Source organism: Lactuca sativa, chromosome 7 (genome assembly GCF_002870075.4).
Source record: "Lactuca sativa cultivar Salinas chromosome 7, Lsat_Salinas_v11, whole genome shotgun sequence".
Lineage (NCBI taxonomy): Eukaryota > Viridiplantae > Streptophyta > Magnoliopsida > Asterales > Asteraceae > Lactuca > Lactuca sativa.
In genome coordinates, this window is record NC_056629.2 from 73739496 (window position 1) to 73746327 (window position 6832).

Below are 6832 nucleotides of genomic sequence, written 5' to 3' on the forward strand. Positions count from 1 at the left end.
AAAACTTAAAATACCATAAGCTTCTTGGCGACGAGAAGAGGAAGAAACTCGTTGTTGATGTTGATCGTGAAGATGATGAGATCCTCGCTTAGTTGATCGTAGTGATAGAAATAGAGGAAGATGGAGATAAAAAAGGTTACTTTGCCATGGATGAAAGTTTGAAAGCTCCACTTCATTGATGAAGGGGTTGCTTTTGGGGTTTTATGGGTAGAAGAAGGTATACTGGAGTGCAACTATGCAAGTTTAGGCAACGAAAGACAATTATTGGCCTTCGTTCGATTAAATTTATTATTAATAAATAAATGGTAAGTAAATAAAAAAGTCACAATTGTTCGTTTAAATTTATTTTTAATTAAATAAATGATAAGTAAATTAAAAAAATTGACAAGAGTGACAATTATAAAAATAATTGGTAAAATATAAATAGAACTATGAAAATTAATGTGATAAAATAATATGTTGTAAATATAAGGGTAAAATGGTCATTTTTATCATTCATCAAAGCTAGGGAGACATATAATCAAACAACATGGTTTCAATCAGAAGTTAACTCAATCGGAACTTCTAACTCAATCAATTTCTAACTCAGTCAGCTCTAACTCAATTAGCATCTATTAAACAACCCCTAAGTATTAACACAAGTTAGCAAATAGCTAACAATCAATTACAAAGAATTAGAAATACTACAGTTCAAAAGTGAATGTACCGGAATCTTCAAAGTGAGAGAAACAAAAATTATCTTCCACATATGAACTCCCCCTCGAATAATCATCACTCCCCCTTGAATCTTCAACAAATACGATGGAGAGAATCCATAAAGTTAAGAAGAAGCAGCAACAATCTTCAAAACCCGTCAGATTTGATGAAATAAATTCTTGCAGAATAAACCCAATTCTCAAAAATTAAAACTGGAAAAATAACTAAAATTAACTTTGTATTTTTTGATTTTTAAATCTTGACAAAAGAATAGAAAAAGAAGCAATAACTTAGAAGGGATTAAAAAGAATAAGACCAAAGAAAAGGATTAGAAATTAATTTTTTTTGGAAAGAAGGGGTAAAAAGTGGTAAAATCCCAAGAAATTGAAAAGAATTTTGGAAATGGGGTAAAATATGTGAAGTTCTGAAAGTCAGGGGCAAAAGTTGAAAATATAACCCATTTTCTGTTGGATTAGGTGTCTAAGCCCATAACTATTTTTGGTATGTACTTAATTTGATTATCAGTATGATCATTATGGAGAAAGAGGATTAATTATGATTTATTAATATATTATAGGAATAATATATTAATTGAGAAATCATATTATTTAATTAGTATTGATCAGAAATTAATTTGGTGATCAATAGAGACTGATTAAATTAACAGAGACTAATTATGTAAATCAATAATATTTATATTTTGGGCTTATAGACCTTATTGGTATAAGGTGGACGAAATCTCTATGAGAGTCCATAAAGATTTCGTCCAGGGCTTGTCTAATGGAAGTCCATATGTTGCTTATGGCCTAAGCAAGGGAATTAGGGTTTCCAAGTTGATAACCTTAGAAGCCTTAGCTATAAAAGGAACCCTAAAGACTCTCGAAATCGCCCCTATGAGTTCTAAGAGAACCCTAGATGTTTTTGAAGACTTCTCTCTCTCTCTCTCTCTCTCTCTCTCTCTCTCTCTCTCTTTCTCTCTCTCGTTCTTCCTTGTTGCTAGTGGTGTTTGTGACTCCGTTAGAGGTGCAACATTTGAGACACTAAGCTTTCAAAGGTCAAAGGTATTCAAGGTGAACTTGTTATGCTACATCACAAGTAAGGTAACGTTTCTAACCCTAATCATATGTGATTTTTGATAATATGTATGCTAATCATAGGGTTATTGTTTGGTATTCATAGTTGTATGTTCAAATTAGAAAAACCTAGATCCAAAGCAAATAGGGTTGCATGTACACCATAGGAATGATGTTGTGCTCATAACCCAACAGTGGTATCAGAGCCTAGGTCGTTTTTCTATTAAATAGATGCAAAAGTGAACTGCTAAAGATCAGGAAATTGAAAAACTTGTTGTCTGACTGGTTTACTCGTCAACTCCATGTATGGACTCGACGAGTTGCATGAACTCGACGAGTTCCATAGTGGACTAGACGAGTTGAGTGTTCTGGTGCCGGGATTTTTGATTTTTTGGCCAGATTTTGATTAGGATAATTACCAAAACTCGTTTTTCTTGCCTAAATTCGACTTTTTAAGATTGGTATGGATATCCTTATCAAAATTGGTAGATTTGGTTAAATATGGATAATATATGATTATTTTGATTCAAATATTTAACCTAGTAAGTTTGAAAAGATTCAAATTACATCATTTACATTTTATAGTTTAAATTTGAACTTAAAAGTTTTAGTTTTTGAAATTTAAATAGTTAAACCCTAATACTTTGAAATTTTTAAAAATTTTTAAAATTGTTCCTCAAGGTTTGGAATTTAAAATTTAATTAAAAGATATTATTTTGAAATATTAAATTCTAAAACCCCAGTGTTTTGAAAAGTTCAATTTACATCCTTATGGATTTTATTAAATTAATTAAGTGTTTAATTAAAAGAGAGAATTAATAAATCCATAATAATATGGTTTAAGTTTAATTAAATTAAAAGTATAACTTATTAATAGATTAAACCACTTAGTATTTTAAGTGTATAAAATACACTCTTATACTATATACTATTAAAAGTTTAATATATTATACATATAAGTAAAAAGTCAGTCTTACCGTTAGTAGACCTCATTCACGAAGCTGGTCTATAAGGATGTTTAAGGAAGCGGCCTGTAAAATGACCGTCATTGGGTATCCATTGTTACCCACCGCACCCTTAACTAGTGGTGGGTCGTTAGCCGAACGGGTAGGATATGGCACAAACTTCCATTATAAGTATAATGAAATACGAAGTAACTAAACACTTTTATAAATTCTCAAATCTTAGTTACTTTAGGAAAAATGTGAATTTGGTGCTAATCAATGAAATTTCACATTGCACTTTGTTGGTCGTTAATGAAGCGTGTGTGGATAACGGGCACACTAATATGGGACCAATGAAGGATGACAATGGGTAGCTCGTAGATTCTCATAGATCAATGGAGTGTGTGTGGTTAACCGGCACATTGATTAGGTGATATACATATTTGAGAGTACCAAACTAATTTGCATGGTTATTCACACCTTGTTTGTGATCCTTGATATCCCAGTCACAAACTTGAAGGGCATAATCAAGATTAAACATGCCATTGAAAAGTTCAATGAATCTCAAAAGATCTAGGAATTTCAATTCATTTAAAACCTAATTTTCATTTTCGTTTTCGTGGTGGAAATTGGTAAATCGTCATTTACCTACCTTCAAATATTCTGCAACTGGATTACGGCATCCCTCTTCCGAGTTGTAGAATATTGTGTTGGGTCCTAGCCTTAATATTTCATTTGGGTGTTATATTAACGATTGAATCAACTAACTTGAATTTCTCCCGTTTTGTAGATGTCAAAATTTAACATCTATGGTCTTCCCGAATCCTCTGGAAAAAGCTTTCCACATGAAGATGATGTTCTACAATTGGATCATGGAAATGGAAATCATTCTTCACTTCCTCCACCTCCTCCAATAATTCTCCCTTACCCACATGTTTGAAGACTTGAAAAGTTCAAGATCACTCCAGCCCTGTTGGCAAGCAAACATGAAGATGGAAGGTCTGTGTGTGTACACATCATGGAGGTGAAGTCACATATTGACAAGTTGGGAATGTTGGGTGTCAATGTCTCAAGGAAGTTGGTTGTTGATTTGGTTCCTCAATCACTTCCTAAGTCATGTAGTGAGTTCATTAAAGATTACTATATGATGGACTACGGCGTGACCCTCATTGATCTTACCTATTTGATAATTGATGTTGAATCAGCAATGATTTGGCGCACTAGTAAATCAAATTTGACTGGTAGATCAAAATCCCAAACTTCCATAGACATTGACAATGGCAACATTGGAAGTCCAGAAAAACTTACTCTTCCGAATGGAAAGGGATTGACCAAAGTCAAACCGTTTGACCATACAAGACTCACTAAGTGTAGAGTAGAAAGGTTTCTTACTCTCGTACATTTAAAATTGGTAAGTTGTGATGTCTTGGATAAGACAAAGACCAGCTTGGATTGATTGCGTGAAGTGTTTGTCTTGATAAGAACCCACACTAACTCTTGAATATTTTTTTCAAGGAATGTTTCTTAACAAGAGAATCTTATATGTCAAGAGGTCAGTGGGAGTCTTAATGGTCTTGAATAGCTTGTTGGATTAGATGTCTAAGCCCATAACTATTATTGGTATGTACTTGACCCGAGAGTAGCATGGTCCATTTGGGTTGCATATCATCAGGACAATTTGTTAGGATGGATTCTTGAGAGAATGTTATATATGATTTGTTAATATATTATAAGTTATAATATATTAATATGAAATCATATGTTTTAATTAGTATTGATCAAGAATTAATTTGGATTTAATTTTGTGATCAAAAGAGACTAATTAAATCTATGGGGACTAATTATGGTAATTAGTTATATTTATATGTGTTAGGCTTATGATCTATGTTGGACCAAGTTTATGTATGGATACATAAGGAGTTGGGCCACATGAACCATGGATCATAAACCCATGGGTATGGTTTTGGGTTATACCCATGACCCTTGAAATCCAACATATAAATACATGTTCTTAACCTAAAAAAACGCCTACATGCATGTTCTTGGAGTTCATGGGTGTTTTTGGGTGCATAGAATTCTCTCTCAAGTTCCACCTTTGTTCATGATGTGTTGTGATTCCATTTGAGGCTTCCACACTATTAGGGCTAAGCTTTTAATGGCCGAATTCATCAAGTTCTACAAGCTACACAAAGAGGTAAACTTCTAACTAGTATTTTATGTACTTTAAATCATTTATATGCTAGTTGTAGGTTTGAAGCTTTGGAAACAATATTGCATGTATAATTAGAGAAAACATAGATCCAAAGCTTTTAGGGTTGTATGTGCACCATAAGATGTTGTAGTATACAGAAACACTACATAGCTTCAGGAACCAATCAAGAATAAACCTATTGTCTATCACTAGCACACGACTTGAGGTTTATAACCTATCGTGCTAACATATTCTTGTTTCTGTGCCATTCCAGTTGAGTTGAATACGTATGTGAGTTTTATGAGTTATCATTTGAATGCATAAAGACAAAGCACCTTGATCAATGAAAGTACATTGATCTGTACGGGTAAGCTGTTGAACAACTTGGAAGCAATGGTAGGCACTCGTGCTGCGAAGTGGCAATAAATTAAGATTGAATAAGTTCTGCCCATATGAGTTTGGATTTGTCACAACTTTGTCTTATGATTATGAATAATTCACATGGATAGGAACACATACACCATAAAATCTAAGTGAAAAGGTTTCTCTCCGCCTCATGAAAATGATTGTGAGGAAACGCTTTCACTAGGAAGATTTAAGGAGATAGCGATTGTGTAAATTGCATTCTCAAAATTCGATTATGATTACGACATCCCTCTTCATAATTCGAATTGTGATATTTGGCAATTAGTTTGAACATTTAGGACTTACTGCTGTAAGTTCTGAAATAGTTTAGATACACATATGAGCTATCTAGGGGAAGGTTTATAAGTTTAAGAAGTCTAGATAAAGGTGTTGGATACAGTGTCTAAGTCCATAACTATTTCTGGTATGTACTTGACCCGGTTGGCATGGTCCATTTGGGTTGCATGGCATTGCAATACTTGGATAGACCAAATGAGAGAAAGGACACTCAAGGTTTATTAATATATTATAAGTTCTAATATATTAATAATATTATTTAATTAGTATTGATCAAGAATTAATTTGAAATTGATTAAGTGATCAAAAGGAGACTAATTAAATATATGGGGTTGATTGTGTAAATCATCCATTCTTGTATATTAGGCTAATGATCCATGGTTTATATGAATTAGGCTAAAACCCATAAGGTGCTCCATGGAGAGTCCATGGAGGTTATAAACCCATGGATCATGGATTATTAAAAGCCATGCTCATTAGGGTTTGCATAGAGTAACCCTACATGTGACACACTATATAAGAAACCCCATGGTAAGCAAAATCGGCCACTAAGTGAAGAACAAGAGGGCTAGACGATTTTGAGTGATAAGTGAACTTCTCTTAAGGTTATTCCAAGTGTTGTGGTGTTGTGTGAGACATTTGAGGCATCACACTTGAGGTTCTAGGCTCACATGGTTCTTAAGGGATCCAAGAAACAAAAAGGTATGTTCTTCTACTATCTTTCATGTTTCATAGTTCCCCATGCCATGCTAGTTAGGTTAGGAACCTTGGAAAATCAAATTTACATGTATCTTAGTAAAACATAGATCCAAGGTTTCTAGGGTTGCATGTACACCATAGGAGTGTTAGAATGTTCAAACCCTTCAGTGGTATCAGAGCCTAGGCTTGTTTTCTTAATACTTGATGCAAATCGTTGAAAAAACTCAAGTTTTATGCATTCTGCATCATGAACTCGCCGAGTCCATGGAAGGACAAGACAAGTCCATGTGATAATTCATCCTACTCGTCAAGTAGGTTCGTGCACTCGACGAGTAGGAGCCCCAGAATGCAGATTTTCAAGTTTTGCTACTCGAAATGGACTAGAAACATTACCATAATCTGTTTTGGTCTTATAAAACTTGTTTTAGATGGTGTAATGGTTATACTAATCCATTTTCATTGGCTATTATCAAAATTTCAAGTTTTGTATGGTTTATTTATGATTCTTGAAATTGTTGATATGAATG